The sequence below is a fragment of the Engraulis encrasicolus genome, chromosome 21 (genome assembly GCF_034702125.1).
Source record: "Engraulis encrasicolus isolate BLACKSEA-1 chromosome 21, IST_EnEncr_1.0, whole genome shotgun sequence".
NCBI lineage: Eukaryota > Metazoa > Chordata > Actinopteri > Clupeiformes > Engraulidae > Engraulis > Engraulis encrasicolus.
Genome location: NC_085877.1, coordinates 5,765,209 through 5,781,328, shown reverse-complemented (window position 1 = coordinate 5,781,328; position 16,120 = coordinate 5,765,209). Strand labels below are relative to the sequence as shown.

At 42.7% G+C, this 16,120-nt stretch overlaps 1 long non-coding RNA gene across 2 annotated transcripts in view; it reads right to left on the bottom strand.

Moving 5' to 3' along the window:
* The window catches only part of LOC134437528 (uncharacterized), a 33,095-nt gene that overhangs the window by 8,436 nt on the left and 8,539 nt on the right, over window positions 1-16,120 (bottom strand). For both annotated transcript variants that reach the window (XR_010032402.1, XR_010032401.1), the window contains exon 3: window positions 2,302-2,401. This is a non-coding gene — a long non-coding RNA (uncharacterized LOC134437528). The remainder of the gene's footprint in view (window positions 1-2,301; window positions 2,402-16,120) is intronic.

Here is a 16,120-nt window from a genome sequence, read left to right as displayed (position 1 = left end):
CTGACAAGTGTGTTTCCTGAGGTGCACGGACATGGTGAATAAGCACTCCCCTCACCTCCACAAAACAGTAATGCAGAAATCAAACCTCATCAGGCAATTTACACATGCAGCCCAAACACATCAACCAGAAAACTGCCTTATTACAGTAGTCGAGTCGGTGTATTCCACCAATATGCAATGCACACATTTGGACTGTGGTTCGAATCTGTATTTCCCAGCAACAAAGAGCAGTTCAGAAGTTTCTCCCCAACTCAAATCAATACAAAGCCACATCACATTGGTCCTATTGGTCCAGACCTTTACAGCACATCCACAAGACATGCCTGCGTCCTTCTCATATGTAGCAGGTCAATTTAATATGTTCCAATATGTATGTACGTGAATGGCACACCTGTTCTTTTCATGTTGACTTCTTGCTATCCAGATATCCTGTTCCATAGACATGTGCATGCCTTAAGGCCTGACACGCCAAGCCCCCCAAGAGGGAGGGAGGAAGAGGGAGGTGCACGTGGTCAAGTACAGTCTTTATTAAGATTAATGAACAATTTGACATTTCTTAGCCCTCTGCACGCCAGTCAATAAATGTAATACTTACGAGTGCCAACGGGGAGCCGTACCCCCCTATGCACTCCGACTCCCGCCAGGGGGCACGGGCTTAAATGTCTGATCGGCAATCAATGCAGCGAAATTAGCTATTGATTGCTTATAGTTTTGTAATAGGTTAGCTATCGGGTTGCTCTTTTGGAAAATTCAAATCTGCTCTCTGGCTTGGAATAAAAGCATAATGGGTCTGTTGAGGGCGAGGCAGTGAGTGCGATGAGCGCGACAGAGCTGTTCGTTCGTGCTCTTGCTTTAATTAGCCTGGTGAGTCGGGCCTGCAGGGAAATTATTGACGAGCGGTTATGAGGTGGTGAAGTTCATTAAGATCCTGGCTGGAAATAACATGTTGCTTCATGGTAGGGTCTCTCTTTAGAAAAAAATAAAATCATTGCTTGATTTTCTTTTTCTGATTGTTTACTCACTTAAAGGTTCATCTGAGACAGGCCTAGTCACAGGGCTGGTATATGATGACGAGTCTAAAATGTCACAGTCATTTATTTCGTCCATTGGCTTATTTAGGAGGCCTTGATGGTTAATCAGTATTTTGCATAATCAATTTCAGATGTGTTTTTAGAAATTGCTTGTTGTTTGTCTGCATGACTGTTTTGGTTAGATGATGTGAGATCCAAAGCCTTGTTGGGCCTATTGAGTATTCTGGTGTATCCTATAGGCATACACTGTATAGGCTGTTGAGCAGGGCCTGCAAATGATATTGAGGTGATGGGAAACCTGGCTTCCAATATTTAACTTGGAAAACCAACTGAATCTACCTTCGCAAATAAGGCAGGTTGAACTAGCCAAGGAATTGGAATCAGGTAATTTATTGCATAGTCGATTCAACACTTTTTTTTGTCTAATGGCTCTTACACGTGCATGATGCAAATTCAGAGAAATCTAGGGCTGTAGGGCATGGTGGAGGGTCACTGTCATGGGCTCTTAACCTCCGTATACTGTATATGCCCTGAGACACCTTGCCTGGCACATGATGAATAGCATGTATTACAGTGTTGCACGAGTTCAGTTTTTGTTTGTCGTATAGTAGTGCCAATGATGTATACAGTTATTCAAAAGGCACAGAGATTCAGGCCCCCTTGTCTCTGGCCTGAAGGTGTAGGTGGCCCACTTTCCAAAAAGACTGGCTCCATGGAAGAAGGAGCAAGAAGGGAAGGGAAGTGGAAAGGAAGGTTGCCCCGTGCCGACTGCCATCCATCAGGCCAATGATAATAAGACTTATACATCACCTTAACACAGGAGCACTGCCATTGCCCATCATGATGGGCGACAGGGCTCCCGAAGACGAGGGGGGAACAGAAAAACATGACAGTCGCTGATTGATTAAAATGGCGACGAATAACTCGGGCTAAATCACGCTAAATGAAATGACACCACAGTTGGCCGAAACATATTTCTGTCAAGACGGCCGATGCCGGTAAAAGGCATTGTCACAGTGTGATATCTCGCGACAGGGCACGCTGAGCTGTGTGACTGGAGATTTATGGCGGGATTTTAGTGGACTGCTGAGGGGCAAGAGACAGATTAACTTTTTTTTTTGAGTTCTGGTCGTGTCACTCCTCAAATGATAGTAAATTCCTCCAGCGCGACCGGTGATCTGCCGGTGCTTGCAGTGCACGGCTGACAGATTGCAGGTCATTGAGGTATTTACTACCATCCAGCGATCGCTCCTTTCACATATTTACTCACTTGTTCCACCAGGGTGCCATCCCGTCACGTCCTCTGAACTCTGTTGAAATGCCACACTGTCCTCTTCATCAAGCGCCAAGCATCCCTTCCTCTTCTCCACCTAGGAAAAAAAAGACATCATTATTGATGAATTACGACTTGCACAGACACAAATCTCAAACCCCTCCTGTCTTGAATAGAAAAGCCTGAATGTGTCAAGATGGGGTTCATCTTTGACATTGTTTCCTGTGATAAAAAAATACAGTATGTGGTGGTGGTGCTGAAATTGGACATTCAAGATCCATTAATGTGGCATCCAGTTTTTCGATTAATTATTTGTAAATCATTTAGTAAATCAATTAATGATAAATAGCCTTTGTGAGGGAAAATTCCCTTGGGTGTGTTCTATATGATGATCATGCGAGCTGGCCTTATTAAAAGCTTCATTAAAGAACTTGGCAAGAAAAAAAGAAAAAAATGATAGGCAGTTCAAAAATATGAAATTCTTTCATTACTACCTCAGGACATAATACCGTCACATCTGCATCGAGGATTTACTCTGTTTATTTGGATTATTAATTCAGGAAAGACACAAAAGATGGTGAGTCCCTGAAGCCAACCCACCATCAGATATTTCTTCAGCCACTTACATCTATGATGGGCCATAGGGAGCTATCAACGATAATGACTCTCCCACTGACAGGCGAAAAAAAGCCTGGGGGTTGTCTTGGCAATCTTACTCAAGTGTATTCATGTCTATACTCTATATGCAATATGATGATTTTTTATCTAACCAGATTTTTTGGTCTCTTTCTTCATTGGTTTCTTGCTATATTGTGAGCTTTACTAAACCAATTTTTATATAATTTGTATACAGCACGTTTGTGTATTTAACATTTTCCTTCTATTTTTGTTGGAACAATTGTAAGGAATACCAATGTAATAATACTAAACATTTTAATTAATATGAATGCATTTTTATCAATAATAAAAAAGGTTACATTACTGTCTACCTTTAGATGGCGCTGTTTGCCTAGCAATGCACCCCATTCCTGAGAGGTGTCTGAGAGGTTGGGTTGAGGAAAATATACTACCTCTTCGGAAGGACAGAGAGCTATAATTTACTAATAGAGCAAGAGTCCTCCATTGCTGTTATCTTTTAATAGATTTGTATGGTGAGGAAAAGCAGGTGCCTCTTGTTAATGTGTCCAATTGCCCAAGTTGCCTACGGAATGTGGCGCATCCATCACTGTCGCGTGCGGTGACACCCTGTCGCCTGCTGTCACAGGCGGGGGCAGACTCGCTGCGCAGTAACAGATGAGGCTTCTCACGCGCAAAAGGAGCACACGCACACGCACACGCACACACACACACACACACACACACACACATGCACACACGCACACACACACACACATATACACGCAGACGCACACACACACAATCTGGAGGGAGAAAGAAAGAGACAGACAATGAAAGGTGTGGGTATAAAGAAAAAAAGAGAGGCTGTCCACATCTGCTTTACTAAGTTTAACTATGACGCTAGTCATGGTAGGTTTTTATCCATGGATAATGAATTTATTTGCTTATTAACTACTGCAAATTAGGTAGGCCTATGGTCATTTTGGAATTGTCTGAATTGGGAGAGCTTTTAAAAAGAAACATTAGCCCAAGTTTTACATTGCTGCACTGGTCTCGAATGCTTGCTGTAGGCCAATGTTGTCGACATTGTAGACTGGACGAGTTTGCGCTTGATGGGGCAAAAACAACATAAACAAAAAATGGATATCCAATACCCGGACTTCATGTTGCCTGAGCTCATGTGAATTAGAGTAAGAACAGAGAACATGACACAGAACCCCTTTAGATGAGCTCACGGATGCCCCAATTTCCTTACCAAAGTGTCATGGAACTGCGACAGTTTTCAGAACCTGTTAAAGTTAATGTATTGTTGAGAACGTTAAATGATTCATTCATTCATTCATTACTTCATTCGCTTAGGTTACATGCCATTGACCTTTGTATTGAACGTATTCAGTATTGTAGCATTATAGGCATTAGACTTTATATTACTAGATTTCAACCTCTCAGCACTGTCACCCTGATACATCTTAACAAGGTGCAGGAGCAGCAGCGTCTGCCTGAAGTACTCTCAGAAGCTTCACAGATCATGCAGCAAAACCAGGTCTAATAAAACACCAACCCATAATTAACACTATTATTCAACTATTATTATATGGTGTGACGTCATCGGTCGAATGCTCCATTCATTTCAACGGGGCTCCCCAAAGTTTGCACGTCTGTTATTTTTCGATAACGGATAGGTTGGTCTCTAACAGACCGCTGTCAATGGCAACAAGACTTTTCACTGCTAAAGCGACTTTTCAACAAGACTCTAATCAGCTGCTGTGATAGACAACACCTGTTGTCCTGGCTAGCCTACCTAGCTGTTGCCTAGCGGTGTTCCACAACGGCACTGTTTTGTTTTGCGCAGCAACAATCTTAACATTAAATAGGCCTAAAGAAATGTCCCCGCCATGTGTGAATCATTTAAGTATATCCATATAATAAGCGGGTTAACTTTCGGCGAGTCGGTCGCTTTGTGGAATAGCAGCACTTCAGAGAGAACAAGACCCCTCCGCTCCGCGTCGGGGTCTAAAGATTCTCTCTGTCGTGCTGCTATTCCACGGTAGCGACCTTCTCGCCGAACGTTAACCCTTAGGCCTACTTACTGTTACTTTACCATGGCTATGTCTTCTGTTATGTTATTGTGGAGTTGACATGAAGGTAGAATTCCATTGAGCATGTAATGTACACAAGTCATGGGCAGTTGTGGGTAAGCAGTTAGGGCGTCAGACTTGTACCCTAAAGGTTACCAGCTTGACTCCCGACCCGCCAGGTTGGTGGGGGGAGTAATTTTGTTGTGTGCAGTGTTCTCTTGAGTACTGTGTCACAATAACAAATGGGAGTAGGAGGTTTCCAGTAAGGCTCTCAATGTCGGCTTTTGCTTTACGCAAGTACACATGTTTTCTAATTGTACACATCGCACTTAACTTGAACCTCAACGGAATGGTTTGGGTAGAGCTCCTTGGGGACTGTGCTGGCATGAGGACCACCCCCCCTACCAGCACCTGATGTTTTCATTTCTCTACCTGCATCCCTCTCCGCTGGCTGGCGACAGCTGCACTGTACTGTATGATATGGGATTATAAAGGGGAGCGCTTACATATTTCCAAGCAGTGCATGCATATTGCTATTCTTCTGCCCCATTAAATTTGAGCTCAAAATTTCCACAGTCACATGCCGTTCTGTTCAACATACATACAATAAACATCCATAACATCGTCATAGAAACTCAAGCTTTAACACAGTTAATGTTTTTTTTTCTTCTTCTTCTTTTCTTTCGAATTGCCCTCCTGGGGGAAAAAAGGAGAAAAATGAGTGTAAGAGGGAAAAGAGAAGAGAGGGCCTCTCTCTTTCTCTCTCTCTCTCCCTCTCTCTTTTGCCTTCCATCCCCAGGCTACTTTTGTTTTGCAGGCTGTATGCCCAACTTAGCACGGCGCTGTTCTTGGAGGTTAATCGCGGGACAGGAATGTTTATGTTTCTGTAATATGGACTTAAACTCTCCTGTTGAAGCTTGTAGCTTTGCAAAAAAAATGAACCAATTTTGCCACCACCTCACCACACATCCACCCATCCACTCTCCCTCCCTCTCTCTCTCTCCCTCCCTCTCTCTCCCTCTCTCCCCCTTCAAAGGGAGTGGGGTGGGCGAGACGTCATGTCCGAGAGGGAGAGCCGAACCAATTAGCTGCTAATGAGACAAGCACATGAGGACTTCCAAACGCACAAGGTGTTAACATTTACCACACACACCCTCCAAGCTGTGCCGCACCGCACCGCACCATGCCGCAACACGCCACACCGGCCCTCAGATAGACGAATGGGGCCAAGCCAACATCTCAGCTCTGATTATTCACACATGGCTCTCTCCCTCCTTTTCTCCTCTCTCTCTCTCTCTCTCTCTCTCTCTCAAAGACTTCAGGAGGAGAAACAACTTAATTATGGTCAATCTAAAAACAGCAGGCTGACGTGAAGAACACTCCGTTGCATTTTTCCTTGCCTTGACCCCACTAGCTGCTGAACACACACACACGCACACGCGCACGCATACAAGCGTGCGCACACACACACACACACACACACACACGTACCCACACACACTTCTGAAGAAGTATCCAAAAAGGAGGTGTTTTATAGAACACATAGTTGAGTGACCAAGAAAAAATAAAATAAGATTGGTTGGGCTGTTACTGTATTTACAAATAAAATCAAATTTAACTTAACCTTCAATCATTTTATTTCCTCAAACTTAGTTGTGGTTTTCTGGTTTAGTAAATCCTTGGGCTTATGTGTTTTAATGCTTTAAGTATTTTATATAAAACACGGCATAAATATCAATACATGCTACATTTTATTGTTCACATGACCACACCTACTACATTTATCCATGTCTAGAAAAATCTATCAGTTCTATTCTTTGATATAGTTATATATTCACTTGCAAGTTCATCTGTTGTAATGTAAACATGTGAGGACATTCATCAAATATAATAAAAGAGCAAGAGGATTTTTCCTTTCAACTGTGACTACTGATTGAATTTGTTTGAATTGGATGGGAAAGATACCAACACACACTTTCTGTGTCTTTGTGTGTGCATAGGCTATGTGTTTTAGGACCGAGTGAGTGTGTGTGTGTGTGTGTGTGTGTGTGTGTGTGTGTGTGTGTGTGTGTGTGTGTGTGTGTGTGTGTGTGTGTGTGTGTGTGTGTATGTGTGTGCATGTGTGTGTGTTTGTGCATGCGTGTGTATGTGTTAACTACTAATGCTGTTGGACCTGTCAGTTTCAGGACGGCTTAGCCAATATTGTCTCTGTGGGATTTCTGTTATTAATTCTCTCTGAACTCATTCATAAATAAGTGATGAAATAAATAATGGAAATAATATTACATTTGGCAGTCGAGACGTTTCCACGTTTCCCCCCGTTTGCTCACATTTGTTTCAGTTTAATTAGCTTTCTAAGGACATGTCCTTGTTTTCATAACACAAGACTCTTCAGAGACATAAAATAATATGCACACATACACGCAAGCTCTGTCAAGAACATTTCCTTGAATAATGATGGCGATGAGCACATTCAATTTGACCTATAGCTTGTTTTGTGTCTCGTAAAGTAACGTAACACTTCCAGTCTTTTGTGAAAGATGTGTCATTTATCTTAGTAATACTACACCAATTGTTTAGCTTCTGGACAATTCCAAAAGAATCAGGAGTCCATTTCAGGGTTTCAGAAATCGGAATGCAAGGCCTGCCTTTTGGATGGTTCGCCATAGGTGCTAGACCATTACAGTGTTTTATCATTTTATGGGAGATTGGTCTTGATTTAGGCCGTGAAGCCATACACACAACACTCTTCCTGGCACCTTTGAGGCCGCATGTTGTGTACCACTGCCCTGGCCAGGAGGTTTACTAGTGTCCTAAGGACAGAGCCATAAACCCTGTGGCCCTGGCCCTCGCTGCCTATACTTCTCTCTCCCTCATTAGGGACAAAGCAAACTCTTTCAAACCGCACCGTTTTCTCCCGCCTTGCAACCACCTTTTACTGTTAATTAGTTTGCTTTGTAAGGTTAGACGTATGGCTGGAGCGACTTTGAAAGTGTTTTTGGCGGCCATCTGTGGGCTTTTGCCGTGCTAACCACACACAGATGGACTATACGCGGGCAGACAGGTCGCTCTGAGAGGAAAAGAGCGACAGAGAGAGTGTATTAGTATTCGCGGGCACAAAAAATGTCACCTCGAGTAAGGAGATCCCATTTCTCGCACACAGGAGAGACAGTGATAGAGAGAGACAGACAGACTATCAGCCAGTTGAACAAGATTCATGACCACATTTGAGGATAAGTGTTTCAGATGAAACAATGATCATAATTAATTCCTCTACAGCCCACAGCAAAGGTGTTATAGAGACTGGTCTTTATCCGTTTCAACAACTGTTTTGTTTAATTAATGGTCTTTGTAGTTGAGAAGTAGGGGTACCTGTGGACGTGAGAGGGATGGTCGCTATGAGGATTAGTGTTAAATTAGTTCAATGAACAGCTTTTCATATTGTGTTACTGACTAATTTAATGAAACTGAACAGCGCAAAAATGAGAAAAGAGTAAGAACTGCTCTATAGCTCAAAGAGCTCTGAATATATGACTTAATTTCTCTTTTTCCACAGAAAACTACAATTTCAAAACTGGAGAGGAGAAATGTAAAGAAAAAGAAAGACATGTGTTGTGTATAGCCAGAACATGGCCATCAATTTGCGTGAAATAAGGTGACCGACTCAGTGAACCAAGTTACTTTAGGAAAAGGTAACATGGCCAAATAATTGTTTTACAAGGTCACAAACATAATCAAATAAGCAAACAGGCAGAGATTTATGTAGCTACCCTGTTGAACAGTCGGAGATTTACAGGCATTTTGTTGTCTTATATATCAGTAGTCCACAGTAAAACTAATTCCTCCCAACTGTGCCACAGCTTTGAAGAGTAACTGGCCTTTTTTCATAGTTAAAAAGTAGACAGTTTGCTTAAATGACTAAAAAGAGAAATGTTGTGAGAGGTGTTAAACTTTTGGTGATCTTATTTAAAATGGCCTGCCGTATTAGTATCAGTGCAGTTACAGGCGTACGCCTGAATGTTGAGGCTCTGCTAGTCTGGGGTGAATATAACCTCTGTCCGTCGCAGTTCAGTGACTAATTTCTCTCCTCTGGGCATGATGACCGACCCCTGCAACAATTAAAAAGTGGTCGGTCGAATTATTCTTGGCGTGGTGCCATAAACATGACCACAGTTTAAGAATTAACAAAGAATGACTGGGCCGTGTGGCTGGGTGACGTTTGGGGCTATGTATTCTGACATTGTCTGGAAAGAAGATAATTGCTCAGTGGTGTAAGGGGCAATACATGTTTAACATGTTACAGCAGTAAACTGTGATTGGGGAGGAAATACATTACTTCATATGCTCAACAAAAAAGCTCTAATCAACAGAATGATTATCTTATTCATCTTTGTTTTTTTGCTCTCAAGTTAATTTACTTCATTCACATTTTCAGCTTTGTTAGAATATTGATAATCATATAAAATGTAGATTGCAAATGAAAAACCCCAGCAAAACCCCAAATTAAGAGCGAACTTGTTTTTTTTGTAAAGACCCCTTTCATTGTTCTAACGTCTTTCTTTTATTTTTTTTGTGAGAGGCTGATTGCAAAATCCCAGGTGTTTGATGAGTCTGCCGTGGACATGACTGCGGTGCAATCAAGCATATAAATTTAATTGCCGGTTCATTTTGTGGCGTTTATTAGCTGTTTAGGGGCACATCATTCCACTTGAACCCTGCCTTTTGCGAGAGCACACATCTGTTTGGCTCCCTTGAAGCATTTCGTTTCATTGCATAGTTTCACACAGCCTGCCTTCGCCGGCCACAGTTTATGGAATTTGAAGTTATTTGTGTTGGCTTTTTTTTTTTTAAAGACCCCCTTTGGCACATATTGTTAACTAGCTCTGTTTTCTTTATTTTTTCCCCTTTTAATTCCAAATGGCGCGGTGTGAATGTCTCAACCCTGATCAGTATCATCTGTAAGATAACATACACAGGGCAAGCTGTTCCTTCAAGATTTTCAATATAGTCAATATTTTAAGTGAATACTTCTCATGTTCTTGTTTTCTCTTTAGGGAGTATTTCTCCTAAGCATATGAAGCTGTGCTGTTTCACAGTTTACCTCCACTGTTTTACAGTGTCTAGATATAGGAGGTAAAAGTATGTTATATGTTTTAAGTTGTATTTTTTGAAGATTGTGTAACAGTACAGAATTTTACAAATGACAAAATCATGTCTAAAAGTTAGCAGTTCACAGTCACATAATTCAAGGGACGGGGAATAAACAAAGGATGCAAGGTGTGTAGGAATGAATTAATATATTTGACTTCTGTTTAGAATTTGAATTTTTCAGGATTTTGGCTAAAGTACAAAAATAAATATTATACTGTATGTTCAGGCATAAAACAGGCGAGTATATAACGCTGGTGTTGAGAGGCCATGGATATCAATTTCCATTATTTATGAACAGGAGTTCTGAGAGGCTTTTGTTGTTGTAGGTTTTAAGAGCAACTGGGCTGAATGTGTTCACTATGACATGCTTTTCCACCTTTCACCACATCCTACAGTCACATGGACACACTTACCATACAAAGGAAAAACCCTCAAAGTAAGTCAAAAACATGTACACACTTTTCATCCCCCTGCAGATATGTGTAGGGACAGCATAGTCACATTTGTTTCATATTTGTACAAAAAACACAAGTGGACAATTGGAAATTCGGTTTCATTGTACCACTTTGAACAAACTTTCCCGAGCTAATAGAGAAAACATGGAGCGTATGGAACATATTTTTAAACCCACCCCCCACCACTGTGATCTCTTTACTAAAATTTCCTTCAGTGACCTGTCCGGGGTCATCGGCCGAGGCCTGAAGTAACTACTCCCTCATAGCCTTCCATTCTCTCTTGTGTTTCAAAGACGCTGGTGTACTTAACGTCTGTGCTTTGTGGCTTTCCTCAGTAGAGAGCAGCTACCTTTTCAGGCAGGTGGGTCAGGTAGATGCTTTGAACAGAGAGGCTCGCTGAGGAGAGTGAATCACAACACCGACTCATGACTCCTACCGGGTTCAGTGCGGGTCAGCACTTCACAGATCCATTGCGGTAATATTAGAGGCGCTCTGATGTGCATCGGCGGCTAAATGCGTCTCAGTCAAATGTGAGAGGTCTCCTGTTTTTGTGAGGCAGAGATTAACGGTGAAATCTGATGAATTCGCTCATCGGGTCTGAGATCTCCCTCTATTGTAAAGGCACCAAAACACACAGACACACACACACACACAGCACAGACATACGTGAGCCCGCACACAGTCTTTCTCTCACATTCTGTCTCTCTCTTGCAGTTTCTCTCTCTCTCTTCTTCTCTCTCTCTCTCTCTCTCTCTCTCTCTCTCTCTCTCTCTCTCTCTCTCTCTCTCTCTCTCTCTCTCTCTCCTACACGTACAGACACACACACAGACACACACACACACACACAGACACACACACACCCACCCACCCACACACACACACACACACACACACACACACACACACACACACACACACACACACACACACACACACACACACACACACACACACACAGACAGGCAGACAGACAGACAGACAGACAGACAGACAGACAGACAGACACACACACACACACACACACACACACACACACACACACACACGAAAATCTGTGCAAAGCACGAGGGAGGGGCGTTCATCATTGTTGAGTGAATGATTGTGTCCAGCATAACGCTCTGCTCTCACATCTTTCCTCCTCTGCTCTTTCTCAAACAGCTAGGGATCGAGAGAAAGCGAGAGAAAGAAAGAGAAAAAATCCTCTTGTACACTCTTCATTGTGGATGGCTTACAAGCATATTCTCTGATTCGCGTGAATATGTTCAAGCATCGTCTTTGGGCAGGAGAAAAGGTCAGCTGCTTTTAAGCAGCGCTCGGCCAGAATACTAATGCTGCTCTGTCCACCGCTCTCTCTCTCTCTCTCTCTCTCTCTCTCTCTCTCTCTCTCTCTCTCTCTCTCTCTCGCTTCCACCTCCCCCTTCTGTTTAATAAGCACAGCAGCAGGCAGGTTATTTGAATGGAGACGGAGAGAGAGAGAGAGAGAGAGAGAGAGAGAGAGAGAGAGAGAGAGAGAGAGAGAGAGAGAGGGGCTGCCTGCCTCCCTGCCACCACATGTTTTAATTGAATGCTGCTACGGAGTTGCAGGCCGCAGATGTATACAGTAGAGCAGAGCAGCAGCCATGTCCTCAGCAGGGTTGACGTTAGACAAATGATGTTGTTTAGCAGTGTTGATTCAACACTTCTAGAGCAGGCCCAACACCACAAGTGTTAAATTCAACTCTCAAATTGTTCATTTAACACTGCAAAAATTAACATAGACGCAGGGGCGGAGCTAGGAAGGGCAAACAGGGCACTTGCCCCTGGGCCCTTCTGTATTGGTGGGGGCCCAATTATGACCTCAGCTGGCTGCAGGGGGGTATCAATGTTTTGTGTCTGTAATTGCTCTGCTACTGCATAGAAGCCTTCAGTTTGGAAACATGTGAAGTGATGTGTGAAGAGTGTCTACATACTTTACAGACAACAACAAAATTAGATGTTAGTTCAATCTCTCTATTGACGTCAATGCAACACACATGTAGACTGTCCAAACTTGTGGAGATTGGAGAGGATATTGGTTCATTAGCAGGTATTTCTAACTCCAGGAGTAAGGGATCATTGTTAAAAACAACTTTTATCTTAATTGGATGAGTTTGCACGTGTCTGTGCTTCTAACTATACAACCTGTTTGAAAAGTAAGTGTGTGGTTACGATGTAACAATCATTTAGAAACATTTCACCGTGTACGTACTGTAGGTAGTGTACTTCCCCCTTATACTAGCAGCTGCTAAAATAGCCTACTTTGCACACAGAGACTGAACTGGGGTGCGATTCTGGAACGTTAGCTTTGAACTACAGACGTACTTTGTAGTTATCTACTTACTTCAAGGCGAAATCCGTGCATTTCTCGAAACCTTACTATTCCCACAGTAAGCCAAAAGTAGTGCGGCTGCTTTCCTGAGTCCACACCGCTACTTACTTTCTTGGCATTGCAGTGCGTGACCAAAGAAGCAACAAGAGATATGCATGATTGCTGAGTCATGATTCGGCTGTTTCCTCCTAAATTCAGTGCGTGAAGTAGAAAGCAATAATGTACAACCACCACCAGCACATTTGATTGGATGTCACGACACCGTGACTCCGCTGTTTCCTCCACAACACACCTTGTAATTTCTTTGTGAAAAAACACGGCCGTGGCATTACAATCTGACACCAATAATGCACCAATAATGCAGTATTATCTGCATGCCGATTGGATTTCGTTTCATTCCGAGGTGTAATTTGTAAAATATTTGGACAATAAAGTTGTGGTTACTCCCAGAAAATCGTCTGTTAAAGTGTCATATCCCTGAGAAATTTTCGCGCAGATTTCATTCCATAGCCTAGTGGTATTCACGCTTGCATCCCAATGGGAAAACAGAAGCCACACCGGTTCGAATCCACATGGTTACAGTGCCACAATTTTGGAAATATCTGGCAGAAATAGATAATTTATGTTGTGCATTACCAACACACACGTGCAGCCAAGGGAAAATGTGTTACACTGTAGGGTCCAAAACACGATTTCACGAGTTGTTGTCAACATGCTGCACACTGGTTTCGAACCTGCGTGGCTCGCGTCTTCCCATTGATAGGCAAGCGTAAATACCCCTAGGCTATGAAATGAAATTCGCGCCAAAAAAATTTAAGTACTTCACACGTAATCCAGCGCATTTCCGGGAGAAACCAATACTTTCTTATCTAAATATTTCACAAATTACACATCGAAATGAGACGCAATTCAATCGGCATACAGCTAAAAGTATATTATTAGTGTGGGATTCATCAGATTCCAAGGATATGACGTTTTTTTTTCACGAACAAATGACATGACGTGAATTTGTGTTCTGAACACTCTCACAGCTGTATCATCACTTTGTGTGCATGTCGATTGATTTTCATCGCTTTTGCACCACAGGATTAAAAGATATTGACACATTTGTGGTCAAATATGTACTACAAGTTTAGCTAATGGGTGGAGTCACGCTCTGAAGTAGACTAGCGCTGTGTGTTACTTGGGGTGGCTGAGGTGATGTCTGGACTCAATGGATCTACTCCAGCTGTACTTCCAACTTCACTGTCCAGATACGGATAGGAGGCACCTCACTTTCAAAGTCACCACTACTTCAGAGTGCACATTACTCCAAGCAGTAGTTACTTTGTGTGCTAACGTTCGAGACACAAGAGTTAGCAACTTTTATAGTATTTACTATGCAACATTGCTAACAGACTAGCTGCTTCGCACTTTGAGAATCGCACCCCTGGTTTGGACTTGACCTTCTCTCTAGAAAATGGGCTGCAAATCCTATATACCGACCTGAATGTATTTGATTTATGATAGTGGCATAGATGAAACAGCATTTAACGTGTTAAACTCTAAATATACAGCTCACAGGTGACCAATACCCGTGATCATTTATTTCCACAGATGAAGAACAAGGTTCTTATAGTCGGTGGGAACGATAGATTTTCCTGGCTCACAATGCTTTTTTCCAAAAGACAATACTGGAATCATGTATGCTATATACAGTATGCGTACTATTAAGGTAGCCTTGATGGGTCGTTGTGGGATTTTTATATACTGGTTAAAAGAGAGAGGCATGGTTTTATACAGAAGTATTAAAGGCCCACTTGGAGTCTAAAGTTACATCAACCCCCAATATCTGATTGATGGCTGAAAGAAATTAGGCACTGTTAGGCAAAAAGTCATGTGAGACAGCTGTGATAGTAGTAATAACAGTGCATGAATGAACACTTAAATGAAATGAACAACAATAACGTTAGGCAACATGACGGGCTCCTAGAAATGGCTTTGAAAGGCTAGCAGTTATCAGAAACGTGACTATCAGCAATTTAGGTCTAAACCCTCTTCAAAATAACAGAGACCGACAAACTCAATCTCAATCCATCTCATCTTCATTGTGCAGATAACACACATTCAGAACTGAGTAGATTCTGCTGATATCCACAACATAATTTCTGGTAATTTAGGATTTTTTTTTGCAGGAAAAAAAATTCAGTTTGAAACACCCACTTCTAGCTGAGGGGCTTTTTGTTCACGTTCCATGAAGTGGTTGGCTGCTTAAGTGAGCTAATAAGGCAAACGCTATTGGTCTAACTGCCCACATCTGTGTTTCCCTCTCTCTCTCTCTCTCTCTCTCTCTCTCTCTCTCTCTCTCTCTCTCTCTCTCCTCTAGCAGGCAGCCCTCAGTACTGTGTCATGGGCCTATTTACAGGTAATGAAGGCCCGTCAGCAGGCACAGCGGGTCGTAAATAAGAACAGCTCCAGTCTATCTGCTCTGACAGTATACACTGCACATGCACGCGCGCAAGCACATGTAGCGTACATTCACACAAACATTTATTTCTCTCTTTCCATCTCTCATGCACCATCTCTTGGTGTATGTCCAACATGCTCTCTCTCTCTCTCTCTCTCTCTCTCTCTCTCTCTCTCTCTCTCTCTCTCTCTCTCTCTCTCTGTCTCTCTCCCTCCCTCTCCCTCCAATGCTCCATCACATCATCCCTGTCTAAGTCCAGTGTCACCCTCTATACCTCTATGGTTATATACGACCTTGACATAGCTTAGCGTTGCGTACGCAATGGTTATTTTCCTGCCACTTTTCTGACGCAGGTGACTGTTATTGGGCAGCCCAATGAAAAGTGCCCGCCTTGTGCCACCATGGCTAAAAGAAATGTGTTCAGAGGCAGCGCTGCTTTTACTGGACTGAATTTAATCTCCGGTCTGGAGAACATAAAGACGGAAGCGCGCGCACACACACACACACACACGCACACACACACACACACACACACACACACACACACACACACACACACACACACACACACACACACACACACACACACACACACACACACAGAAAGAAAGACACACATGCAGAAGTAAAATATCTCCATGCACACACGCATTTGCTCGCTCAGACACACACACAAGCACGCACGCACATGCACACGCACACGCACAATGGAAACATCTCC